The 13857-nt window shown below is 36.9% G+C and overlaps 1 pseudogene across 1 annotated transcript; it reads right to left on the bottom strand.

Moving 5' to 3' along the window:
* Positions 1-6118: 6118 nt before the first annotated feature.
* On the bottom strand, positions 6119-13589 carry LOC143590908 (uncharacterized; annotated as a pseudogene). Its single transcript, XR_013145576.1, has 15 exons — positions 13246-13589; positions 11875-12132; positions 11667-11791; positions 11360-11576; positions 11154-11279; positions 10818-11074; positions 10628-10735; positions 10295-10435; positions 10037-10202; positions 7620-7777; positions 7221-7544; positions 7077-7151; positions 6927-6996; positions 6684-6841; positions 6119-6578 (listed from the first exon to the last, which is right to left on the bottom strand). The product of XR_013145576.1 is annotated as an uncharacterized LOC143590908 (transcript).
* Positions 13590-13857: the final 268 nt, after the last annotated feature.

Here is a 13857-nt window from a genome sequence, read left to right as displayed (position 1 = left end):
GTCAACAACTAAAAGAGGTTATTAAATAATTACAACATTGACCCTTTCACTTTGCTTAACTTTTGTAAATTTTACAAATAGTTACAACTATGATCCTTGATCTTTCACTCTTATATGATTTTTATTTTCATTTTTAACTCAACCCCCTCATTATTTTTAAATATTAATAACTTTTTCATGTGTAATATTTTTTTAAAGAAATTATACCATAAAAACGAGCATGTTTTTTTCTTTAATTTGAGTATCGTATTGTTATAGTTTTTTCATTTAAAAAATATCATTTTACGTAAGGACGTTTGCTGTTTGGTTTTAATGGATTTTAAACTAAACCGTGGGTCAAACCGTTAGTAACCGGTTTTTGTCATCGAAAACCGAAACAAACCTTTGAAAATTGAAAACGACCGGCCAAAAGTTAATGAAAAAAATCAATGGTAAAATCAAACTAATGACCGGTTTGAACGTTTTTTGGTTTCAAATCGAACAACGAACATCCATAAACTTGTTACATAATTACAAATGTATGTGTTTCCCGCTGCATCGCGCGGGCACCCGTCTAGTTTATATAAATACACTAACCTATCTTTTTAAATTAGCTATAATTAATTTGCTCCTGTTTTTTAGTTTCAAACACATTTAACCCTCTTTTTCCCTTTTCGCCTCTCTCACTCCTCCACCTTCGCTCCACGTCAGATTTTGACTTCCGTGTTGAAGAACCTCTTAACTCTTTTTTCGTGATCCATAAACCTCTTGGTCCCATTTTGCTTTTTAGTGTTTTTTTTAACGACAGACTAATCTACTCCTAATTACACCACACTTGTCACAGTTGGACTTAAATCATCGCTACTTATGAGGGACTTTCACCTTATCTAACCTCTTGATATCAGGGGCGGACATACATTGTGGGGAGGGGTAGCCTCTACTACTGTTCAACTTTTCACCGGTAGTGTAAAAAAAAATTTGGTCGGTTTTCGTGTTTTGTTACCACTGGAAAAAAATTAACGATACCGTTAAGATTTTAAGCCCAACCAATCTATGTTTTAAACTCAATCAAAAGCCAAAGCCCAAACAAAAAAACACATTGACCCAATCCAACCAAACCACAGTTCACCACTTCACCTATCCATCTTATCCATTTACAACAACAAGAGTAAAAAATAAATAAATAACTAAAGTAGTAGCGCAGCTCTACAGTCCACACCACCGGCGGACAACCTCCACACCACCACACTAGTCACCTGTCACCTCCGGTCCACAACCACCGCCCACATGTAAGATTTTTCAATTTCTTGTTTAAATTAATATTAATTTAGGGTTTAGGTTTAAATTGGATTTGAATAGGTATATAAGGTTTATGTTTAAATTGGAGTTGATTGCCTTTTAGTTTAATGTGTAAATTGCCAAATTGGAATTGAATATTGGTTATTGATATTAGGTTTTTGTTTGAAATCTTGTTTAGGAACTTTGAATCTTTGAAGATGAGTAAACAAATTAGAGCATTCTCATCCCATTCTTCATCCCCATCTTTATAATTACACTACAAAACACTACATTTCTCTCCCTTATTCAATTAAATAATATCACTTTATACCTTTATCATTACAGTTTTCTTTCTCCTCTACACACAATCAATTCAAAAAAATTATAAAATAAATATGGACAAACAAAGTTTCCCCAAATTTACAAAAAATCGCTACCTTTTCTCTCTCCATCCTATACGGGGTGCAAATCTCCTCACACACCACCTCCAATGGTGGTGTTCCACATCACCAACACCAAATCCATCACATGTGATGGATTTTTACTAGGGGTGGTGGTGTGGTGTGGTGTGGTGTGATGAAAATTTTTTTTAATAAATACTAAAATAAATAAAAATAAAACAATATTACATTTAATAAAAAATAAAACAAGATTACATTAAATAAAGACAACTAAATTAAAAAAACCGATAAAAAAAACCTACGGCCCTTCCCAAACCCACTTTTCGCATATCTCGTGTTTGCGTTGAAATATGATCGATTTAAAGGGTTCCTCAAGATGATCCTGCGGTTGTAGGAAGAAAGTTAGATCGGCGTTTTTTTTTCATTCAAATGGTTGATATACGTCTCCTCACGTTTCATTTTTAAAATTTGAGCCTATTTCTTTCGCTCCTTCGTCTCGGCCATTTCCACCATCTTAGCCAACTTGTATTCGGCGAAGTTTTCGGCCACCACTTCCTTTCCAAGTCTTGACGATTCCCCACTTTTCTTGCGATTCGGCCGTGTGGGTGTGGGTATGTCTTCGTCAGGATTGTCTTCGGGTTCCTCGTTCAAGTTCATGCTCGGCATGTTGCATATCAAGCCGCCGGTAGACGTTGTGTAGTCCCCGGACTCGGAAGTTTTTGATCTTTTTGAAGAAGTACTTTCTTCCTTGGAGCCGCTGGTCCGTTCAAATCGACCAAGGGAATCGGTTCCCACTTCGCGTGATGTCTCGCAATCTCCTACGCTTCCAAGTGGGGAAAATCCTTACATTTGAAAACTCGGACATATTCGGCCAAAGCGTCCTTTATGATAGTCGCCTCGCTCGCTCCGCTTTGTGGAGTTCGGGACTACAAAACATTTAGAAAAAATTATATATATCAAATTGTAAAAATAAAGTAAACAAACTAAAATAGTTACCTCTTGGATGTAACAAGTATTAAATTTTGACATTTTTCGATTCAAATATCCCCACTTGCCAATCATTTGATCCTTGTTTCGTTCGTTGCGCCGGGAAGTTGCGAGAAATGGTCTTTAATACGTCTCCATAACGCTTCTTTTCTTTGATGGTTTGAGTGTTTTTTTTATTCGGAGAAATGTAAATAAGCCTTGGTCAATGCGACCTCCTCATCGGGCAACCAACGCCTAACACTTTTTTGATGTGTCTCCTCATCCGCGGATTCATTTTCATCCAAAGTTTGCACTTCGTGACGAAAAGCACTTGCAAATTGATGTATGACATCGTTATCGTCTAGGGGATCGACGAACATTTGAGACGGTTGAGACCGTTGAGATTGAAACATTTGAAAAGCATTGTTTGGATAATTTTGGGTAGAAAAAACCGGAATATAAGGTTGGTTTTGGTACGATTGGTTTTGGGACGGTTGGTTTTGGGACGGTTGATAATAACGTTGTTGTGGATAAGGTTGTTGTTGGGAAGGTTGTTGTTGGAATGGTTGGGTTGTGTCGGGTTCGTCTTGTAACCGAAATCTCGTCGGTTTGCCTAGATTTTGTCGAACCTTTGGTCGGGTTTGGGTTTTCTTTGAACCCGACCCACGATTCTTAGAACCCTCCATTGATATGTTAAAATGGTGTGTGTAGTAGAAGATTTGAGTTGGATTTGAGTTGAGTTTGAGTTGGATTTGTGTATGTTTTGAAGATATGTTTTAGTTATTTATATAGGTAAAATAAGATTTTTTTTTAAACCCTCCCAACGGCTCCCTCCCATTCCCAACGGTAACCTCCCAACGTCTCTCCTCGATAAACACCCATCACTTGCGTGATGGCTATCACGCAACCAACCCCCGTCACGCGTGAGTAATGACCGACGGCGGTGTGCGGTGAGACATCACGCGTGATGGGAGCTCCTCACGCAGTGCCCCGCCCCCTCTAATTTACACTCACAACCACTCAAAATCACACCCTATAATTTACAAACTCTCCTCACATTAATGTAGGGAATGGGTTGGGAATGCTCTTAGCAACCTTTTTAAACGTCAAAGAAAAGAAAACGATGGCATTGGTTCATCATCACCAAGTTTGAATATTCCAACATCATGTTCAAATATGGTTGATGATTTGCAAGAAAATGAAGATATCGGTCCAAGTTCAAATATTCCTTCGACTTCAAGTCCTTCAAGCTCTTATTAGCAACCTTTTAACCCGGTCTTGGATATGCAAATTCAAGAATTTGGAAATAGATTTAGTGAGGTCTCACGACTAGTTTGTTAGAAAATATGTCGGGTTTAAATCCTTGTGACTTGTTTTCCAAGTTTGACATATCTAAGATAGTGGCTTTTTCAAAGAAATATCTGAATGATTGTACTAACGAAGAAAGAGGGTGTATTCCGGGTGATCTTACGACATTTTATTACACGTTAAAGGAAGATGCTAAATTTGCAAACTTGAGTGGAATGGGTGATCTTGCTCGTGTAATGGTGGAAACCAGAAAACACACAACTTTTCCTTTGGTTTATCGAATATTGAAGCTAGCATTGGTTTACCGGTTGCAACTGCAACCGTTGAAAGATGTTTCTCTAAAATGAAGCTTATCAAGACGGATTTGCGCAATCGAATGGGTAATGAGTATTTGAACAATGCTTTAGTTTGTACGGTCGTAAGAGAAACGTTTGATAAAGTAAATGAAGAAGATCTAATGGCTCGTTTTCAAGCTATCAAAAACCGAAGATGAGATATTTACAGTCCAACCTAGATCCGCCACTGTTGTTCGTTAACCCGGTTAGTTTAAATTTATTTGTTGTCGTGGTCTTTATATTTGTTTCGTTAACATTGTATTAAATATGGGGGGAATTTGAGCGATACGGCTCGGTTTCGAGTCTAGACCCGTCATTGCTTGATGTAATTATTCAAGCTCTTTGGTATAAGTGTTGTTATGTGCTAGCTAAAAAATTAACTGATAATAAAAAAAGTATTTTAGTAAAAAGATTGAATTGTGAAAGTTGTTTAATTGGAAAATTAAGTTAGTATTTTACTTGTACATTGGCCGACTCTAAATAGGCGCGTTTGAAAGGTTGTCGATACAGGCTGGCACGTTTCAGAATCACGTATTTGACCTAATCTCCTTTTATTTAATCATATGTTGAAAGACTTTAAAAACCAGAAGAATTACAAAACGCTTTATAAAAAGTAATGAATATGACTTGATGGTACATTTGAATTTTTTAAATTAAAAGGAATGAAAAAAAGAATAAAAAATTACCTGAGAATATACATGCATACTAAACCAAATTCGATTAGAAAAACATAAGAAACATATACACATTAGGGAAGGGTTATTGTACAATAATCGTATATCATACGTTACGTGCGCGAATTAAACTCAAGGTTACAATCCAATTACGCTCAAATTCATATATGTTTTTTTTATAATTATGCTCAAATCAATAATTACGCTCAAAAAAGTTTTTCGTTTAAGAATAAGTCAAAAGTTGATCGGTTGAGAATCCCGATCTATTTGTTTGGATGAACTGATGATTAACTAGATATAGATTGACAATTTCGAGATCATGTGATGTGATTTCATGGATATTTGTTGTCTTGTACGTAATGTATGATAAGTCAATATATATTGGATCTTTTACCTATACATTTATTTATATCAAATATGACTATTTTTAAGCGTGAAACTTTTCTCTTGTTGGAAGTGATTATTTTACGTGCACTGTTTAATTTGTTAAAATTGTATTTGAAACATGGAATGTATATATAATATATATATATTTTCCAATAATACATACATGGAACTCGTCATACATGAAAGTATTAAAATAACACGCATACATGTCCATGTACAAATATAGACACGTATAATATTGCATGCATCTACAGTCTACACACGTATACATATTGTGTAGAATAAATTAATAGTGAGTTGCTAAAGAAGAGAGGAGACATATACGGAGGTTTCACACCTTTGACATTGACTTGTATTTAGTTATTTAACAATTTGAATTGGAAAGTCAAATAGTTTTGACTTTATGGACTCTGTTTCCCGAAACTGGAGCAATTGATTTTTTTATTTTTTTTATTTTACATTTACTCAAATTAAAACCTGTTTAAAAATATTTAAATCAATCAAAAGACAGCATTTCACAAATCCTTATAATTATCTTACTACTGAATCTAACATGACCTCTAAAAAATCATTTTCTTGCTTCTATAGATTTCCTAAACTCTCTTGAATTTTGTCCATGATATCTAAGTTGAGCCAAAACGTCCATGATATCTAGCGAAGGGCGTCCCTAAGTACCGAGGTTGATAATGTATTAGACCCAAATGTACTGATATGTGACGGGTCGATTATGTACATATCCAATGTTGGTGAAATAAAGTTTTAAACCACATATGTAGCATATATAGCTTACTCACCAGAACTATAGAAGAAAATATTAGACTGATCACACTACAAATACATATGTAATAATATTGTTATAGAATGATGATACAAATGGCAGGAACTATGAAAATTAAAACATGACATTGAATATAACTGAAACATGAAACTTGATTAAAACTAGACGAATTTTACGTCATGTTGATAGAACTTAGAAGAGTTCAAACAGAAAAAATGTGACTTCAGTGCAATAGTTGTGAAATGTTAAAAAAATGCAAGTACATCATAGCTACTGATACAAATACAAACATCAAATATCTAATCTATAATCAAGTTCCATTTCACAGTGGGGATACATGTGACGTTTCATTCAAAAACAGGCAACCGAAAACATAGTTATAGAAATCCCGTGCTTTGACGATTTCTCCACCACCCAAAACCGCTTCCATATCATATTTACAAGCTCTGGTGCAATCAGGACAACAGGTAACCTGCAATTACATAGATAAAAGACTTAAACCATAAATTAATAAAAGACAACTGTGTGTCTATGCATTCATGTGCGTTTAAAAAAAACGAATCTCAAGTCAAAATACCTCCAATAACTTGGGTTTAAAATCACTATCAAGCATGACATCAACGCCATACATAGCCCTAGCCGTTGGACTGTGCATCTCTGGATGAACTAATGCAGCCGACTCAAAAACCTTACGGATCATCTGTTTAACCCTCGAATGAATTTCCAACCATTTAACTGCAATTCTCAAAAACAATCACCATGTTAAAACCACATGCTAAAAACATGTGAACATGCCAATAATGTTAAAAAACAAACAAACCTTGATGTTCCTTCTCAAACTCCTTAACAAACTCTGGTGTGTTCATGTGATTCAATGTTCCCCTATAGTTCTGATATTTTGAAAAAACAGTAATTATAACTATATAAAGATTGATTATTATATAACTGCTTAAAAAGACAAAATGATTACCATAACAGTGAAGTGTGTCTCATACTCGTACAAGCTTTTCTTATCCAAAGTGTATGTATTGTTAGCCAGCCTAACCTGAAATAGTTTGAAAACCGTTAAGGAAACAAGAACTATATATAAAAATTTTGAGTTTATTCTACATACCCAGAAAATATCTGTGATGAATAACTCCAATGGGTTAATACTACGAACGAGGACAATGCACCGAATATCAAATTTCTTCGCCTGGAATAAAGCTGGCTGTTCAATATATTTTTGACATATTTTGGGGCCGGTTTCCATGAGACGTATAATTGCAGATAAATTTCCAGTAACTGTTGTATCTATGGTTCTAGCCATATTCCAAGGTTTCAAGATCCGTAAATTGTCGGTTTTATCGTTCTCGCGTACATTATAGTCCCCAATAAATTGGGTTAGTTGTGTTTCAAGATTATAGGTTGGCTGAAACCATTCTGGAGATCCATAAGCCTGCAAAAGTAACAATATATTTAAGTAAAATCACAACGAAAGGCACATTAAGGAATTGAAAGATGATAATATTACCTTTTGAACTGTTTATGCCAAATGATGTTTCATGACAATACAAGCTTCAAAAGGGAACTGATTTATGTATTGTTTATCGTTTAACCCTATAGCCTTCTTTGCTTCATCATCCACTTGCATACTTGTCCAAATTATATCTGCTTCCTTCGGGTCAGTAGCTGTTTAACCATATAAAGTGAAAGAAAGACTTAGAGATATGAACAAGAAAGAGTTAGTACAATCAATCAATCAATCATGCCCAGTAAAATCCCACCGACAGCAAAGTTATAAGTAGGGTCTGGGGGGGTGGGATGTAGGCACACCGTACCTCTATCCAAAGGAATAAAGAGGTGGCTTCCAGAGAGACCCTCGGCTCTAAGTACATGTGTATGAAGCAAAATAAAGGAAAATAAAGCAAAATAAAGGAAATCAAAGTTTAACAGTTATATAAAAACTACTACTAATTATAATAATATTAATAATAAGATCACAGTTTAACAGCTATATAAAAGCTAATAATAATTATAATAATAATAATAATATATGTAAGGGAAATACCATTATGGTATGTGGCCTAAATAAGTTAAGTCTAAGCCCTAAGGTATTCAATTCTCTCTAAAAATCCTTAACTTTAATTCTACTTCTCCACGAATTCCTATCCTCAACCATGTCCTCGGAGAGGTTTAGGTCTATCAAATCATGCCTAATCCTCTCATCCCAAGTCAATTTCGGTCGTCCTCTACCCCTCCTCCCCTCTATAGTAATGTTTTCTACGGATCTAACAGGATTCGTCGTCTGTCTTCTCTTTACATGTCCAAACCATCTCAATCTCCACTCTCTTATCTTGTCTGCTATGTTCGCCACCCCTAATCTCTCGCGAAACACAACGTTTCTTATTCGGTCTAGCCTTGTGTGCCCACACATCCAACGTAGCATTCTCATTTCTGCTACCTCCATCTTCCGCGCTTGTGCCTTCTTGATGGCCCAACAATCTGTTCCATATAGCATTGCAGGTCTAACTGCCACCCTATAGAATTTTCCCTTTAGTTTAGTCGGGAAACTCTTGTCGCACAATATACCTGTGGCTGCTTTCCATCTACACCATCCTACCTGAACTCGGTGGGTCACATCACTGTCTAATTCCCCATCGCTCTGTACAAAAGATGCTAAATACTTGAACTTCGTTACCTGCGGGACCACCTGCCCTTCAATTGTGATCTGTGTGTCTTCATTGTCGTTTATCCCACCAAAATCACAGTGGAGGTACTCCGTCTTAGATCGGCTAATCTTTAAACCTTTTGTCTCTAAGGTTGTTCGCCACTCCTCAAGCCTCATGTTTAGATCTTATTTTTTCTCAGCAAGTAACACAATATCGTCTGCGAACATCATGCACCACGGGAGAGTCTCCTGAATCGACTTTGACAACTCATCCAAGACTACTGCAAAAAGAAACGGGCTCAACGCTGACCCCTGGTGAAGACCTACCTCTACAGGAAAGAAATCAGTATCCCCCACTGGCGCACGGACACTTGTTTCACTCCTGGTATACATATCCATAATTATCTCTATGTATTTCCTGGGCACTCTTCTACCCTCCAAGCACTCCCAGAGCACCTGTCGTGGCACACTGTCGTAGGCCTTTTCTAGGTCAATAAACACCATATGTAGATCACGCTTCTTCTCCCTATACTTTTCCATTAATCTTCTTATAAGGTGTATTGCCTCTGTGGTGGAACGCCCCGGCATGAAGCCAAATTGGTTGACCGTAACCTGAGTTTCTCGTCTAAGTCTACCCTCAATCACTCTTTCCCATAGTTTCATAGTATGACTATGTAGTTTGATTCCTCGGTAGTTACCACAACATTGGGCGTCTCCTTTGTTCTTATAGATAGGAACTACAACGCTGCTCCTCCACTGGTCTGGCATCTTACCTGATTTGAGAATACTATTGAACAGAGTAGTTAACCACATGACTCCTTCCTCCCCCAGACACTTCCACACCTCGATGGGTATGTTGTCTGGGCCAACCGCCTTAGACCTTCCCATCCTCCTAAGTGCATCCTTCACCTCTTCTCGTGTGATCCGACGGCAGTAGCAGTTATTCAATTGTTGTCGTTGAAAGTTTATGTTGTCATGTTCTTCTTGGAAAGCTGTCCCATTGTTAAAAAGATTGTGGAAGTAGGTTTGCCATCTTAGCTTGATGTCCTGCTCCTTGACCAGTACATGCCCATCTGTATCCTTTATGAACTTCACCGGTCCTAGATCTTGCCTTCTACGCTCCCTGGCTTTGGCAATCTTAAACATAGCATGTTCCCCCTCTTTTGTTTCTAGACTTTCATACATCCGTTTAAAGGCCGCCTTCTTTGCTTCCGCCACTGCCTTCTTCGCCTCTATCTTGGCCGTTTTGTAGTGCTAAAGATCTCAATATCAGCACATACTGATTATGAATCCTGGATGGGTCAAATATTCTTCAATTGAAGGAATATCTGTATAAACACGCAGTGGATGCCCATCACTACGTGCTAGACTATTACAAGTAGCAGATGACTTGTTAACTAAGGAAGAACTTGTTGACCTCAAATTCTGCCAATGTTTTTCATATGCCTGTAAAAAATGATGACATTTGAGCATAAAAGGGGGTATTTTTAAAACTAACTCATGATATTATAAAGGCTATGTTAAGTTAACAAGCGTACTCTTATGAAGTACTGCTGTGGGGTGTGAAACCAAGCAGTAAGCCGGGCAGAACGTTGTTACCCTCTCCGATGCCAAATAGATAATCACGAGTACACTCGTCACCATATTCAACGTTTTTGGTAGGCCAGAGAATTGTAAAGCTGAAATTATAATTTAGTTATTTATACAGATACTAATCATATACAAAGATTTATAGTAGAAGCACGTTAAAACACTATCTACTATTTAATAACAATTAACTATCTGATCTATTTAATATGATATAACACAGTTTATACATATACTGTTGTAATCAAAAGGCATAGAAAAACAGAAAGATTAAAATAGAGAACCTCACAGCTGACTCTAGTGTTCCTTGAGGCATGTACAGGAATGGTGATACTCTGAAATTTGGCTCATCACTGTGCCTCAGTGCTGAACCCAATTCATCCATCACATACCTACACAAAATACATGTAAAAAAAGGTCATTTCCAGAAGAGTGTGTGTATGTGTGTGTGAACTGAAACACATACTGACATACCATATAGATGTCTCATCAATCTTCTCTTCATCTGCTAATCTATAATACATTAGGTATAACCACATTGCATTCAAGACACGATCAATCAAGGGTTCACCAGAGGTCCATTCAGGAAGCCGGGGAAGCAGCGCTGAATCAATCACATCCTTTCCAGATTCTAGAATCTTTGTGGTACTTACACCATTTAATAAAGAAAGAGTAGGAATAGATTCAGCAATCTCAACTGCACTATCTCCAAGAGGACCAGGAATATCCACCTGTCACATAAAAAAATAATGTAAAATCAATAATATCCGTCAACTAAAAATTAGAAAAAAGCTTTCTGAAAAAAGATACCTCTAGTTCATGTAAGCTGGTAAAGCCTTTTAAAAGCTCCCGTAAGTCGGAAACAGAGTTATCATTTAGTGGATTGCCTCGAAGATTTAAACAGGAAAGAGATGGCATAGCTTCAGGTGTAAATCCCTAAAAAGATAATAATATGTTACTAAACCACTATTAAACATAACAATAAATGTAAAGATGAACAAATCATATTATCATACCTTGTTTTGTAAGCTTCGAATACACCTATTTGAAAGGTCAATAGAAGTCAAACCCTGCAAAGACCTGTCAACCTCAAGTCCACAGCCCGGATTTTCTTTGTCAAAAATTCCTCCACAGAAACCCAAAGCCCAGCCCGTGAATTTTCGTGTAAAAGACGAGTTCAGAATTTCCAGACTCGGGCATTTATTAATAATATAATCTGCAACAGAATCATCACTGTATACAGAATACTTCAGTTTTATCTCTCTTACAGCTATGAATTAATAAAAAATGCCAAATTATATAATATGCGACAAAGAAGCTTACAGATTCTGTACGATTGGATTATTGTTTAACCAGAGAGCTTTAAGGTGCTTAAACTTCACAATTTCAGTGACTATCATCTCGGTGGATTTAAGCTTGTTGTCGCACAGACTAAGAGCAATCAAGTCCTAGAAAATTTATGAACATCGAAATAAACCGCATGCTATTATGAAACATGAAAGAAAATGGCTTTTGTGAGACAATTACATACAGGAAATTTAGTAGCCAAATCGAGCGATAGAAAAGCATCATCATCAATGTCAAGATCTTCAAGTTCAAACCACACCACCGCCCCCTGGCCCTCTTCTTTAGCCTTTTGTGCTTCTTTTTCCACAATTTCTACAACACCTAATTTGTTATCCTTTAATTCAGAGCCAGTGTTATCTTCATCTTCTAGGTCTGAATTCAAATCAATATCCACACACATCAATGCAGCCATTCTCTCTACCAACCCTGGAACTTCTTGCAGCTGTTAAAGCAATAAATAGATTTCTAATCAATGTAGATTAAACACCATACTAGTAGAGGTGCAAACAAACTGAGCCGCTCGCGAGCTACTCGGGATCAGATCAATAAAAAGCTCAAAGCGAGCCAAGGTTTATCGAGCTCAATCCGAGCCTCAAATAAAGCTTGTTTTGTTACCAAGCCCGAACGCGATCTTTGTATGCGAAGCACGTTTAGGCTCGTCGAACTTTCACGAGCCATAAGTATTTTCAAAATTTACCTCCTTTGGACTTCTACGCATTAATTTCACACTGCATAGCAGAGTTTTGGCTCGTTTAAGGTACTACAGAGCTCGAGCCAATATTAGGCTCGTATAAGGTTTTTCTCAAAAATACAATAATAAATAATATACAAATTTACCAATAAATAAAGACGAGCTTAGACCGAGCTTTATAAAACGACTCATGAGCCGAGCTTTGGAAAAAAGAGCTATTGAAAGTCAAAACCAGCTGAGATTAGGCTCGTATAAGGTTTATCTCAAAAAAATATAAAAAAAAACTTAAAAATGTATATAAAATTAACTACTAAATAAAAAAACTAGCTGAACCCGAGCTTAAAAAAACAGCTCAAGTGCCGAGTTTTAGAAAAAGGGAGCTATTGAAAGTCAAAACGGGCCGAGCTTAGGCTTGTTTATGACTTTTCTCAAAATATATAAAAATAGTTAAAATCGTATATAAATTAACTTGAAAAAACGACTCACGAGCCGAGCTCGAGCTCTTGAAAGTCAAAATAAGCTGAGGCTCGTTTAATTTTTTTCTCAAAAAATATAAAATCAGCTCTAACCCATATATAAATTAACTATTAAATAAAAACGAGCTGAGCGTGAGATTCAAAAAATGACTCACGAGCCGAGCTTTAGAAAAACAAGCTCAAAACGAACCGAGCTCGAGCTCTCATGAGTCAAAACGAGCCTCAATCAGGCTCAGCTCCACTCATTTAATTAATATGAATTACAAAAATGTGTTTTTTAAGTATGCAATAGAAGCACATCAATGTCAATTCACTTATACTGTAAATTTAACTAATATAACCTTAACTATCAGCATAACCACAATTAAAACATAATTAACTAATTAACCTGTTTGGGTGCATCCGATAGACGAAACGACACCGCATGATCAACTAAAAAAATATTCGATTCCTTTTCCATGGAATCAGAATCCGTAAAAACGAGCCGCCGTTGACGGCCATCGTCAACTGGCTCCACCTGGAAGTAGTTTCCGCCGTCGAAGGTTTCAGATGACAGCTTTTCGAAGAGCTTCCGGTAGAGTGACGGCGGTATACCGGCAGCTGCCAGTAGCAGGCCGTGAACCTTGACGAAGTCTTCAAAGGTTTGAATAGTCCCGGCGTTGGCCATTTCGCGTTGTGTAATTCGGTGGCCGGCGAGGGTTTAAGGGTTTTCCGGCGTAGAATAGAAAGGTGTTTGGAAATTGATTGGGTGGTTTACTGATTTGGGCTTAATGTTTAAGCCTGTAATTGGATTGTGGGACCCATTCTAAACTACCCGTTTCTGGAATATGGATTAATCCAGAACTGGGTTCAGGTGACCGGGTATTGGTAATACCCGGGTCAGGTTTGGGTTTAGCTCTGGGATTGTCTTTAAAAATCATACCATATGTAACGGTTTTGGGTCATGTATAGAACTGAGTATTTGAATACCCTATTTTGTGGGTATTGATTGGTTTTTAAG

This window comes from Bidens hawaiensis, unplaced genomic scaffold, assembly GCF_021521415.1.
Source record: "Bidens hawaiensis isolate Kalapana, Puna unplaced genomic scaffold, B.hawaiensis_p1.1 tig00039048_1, whole genome shotgun sequence".
NCBI lineage: Eukaryota > Viridiplantae > Streptophyta > Magnoliopsida > Asterales > Asteraceae > Bidens > Bidens hawaiensis.
Note: the sequence above shows the minus strand (reverse complement) of the source record. Positions and strands in the feature narration are given on the sequence as shown.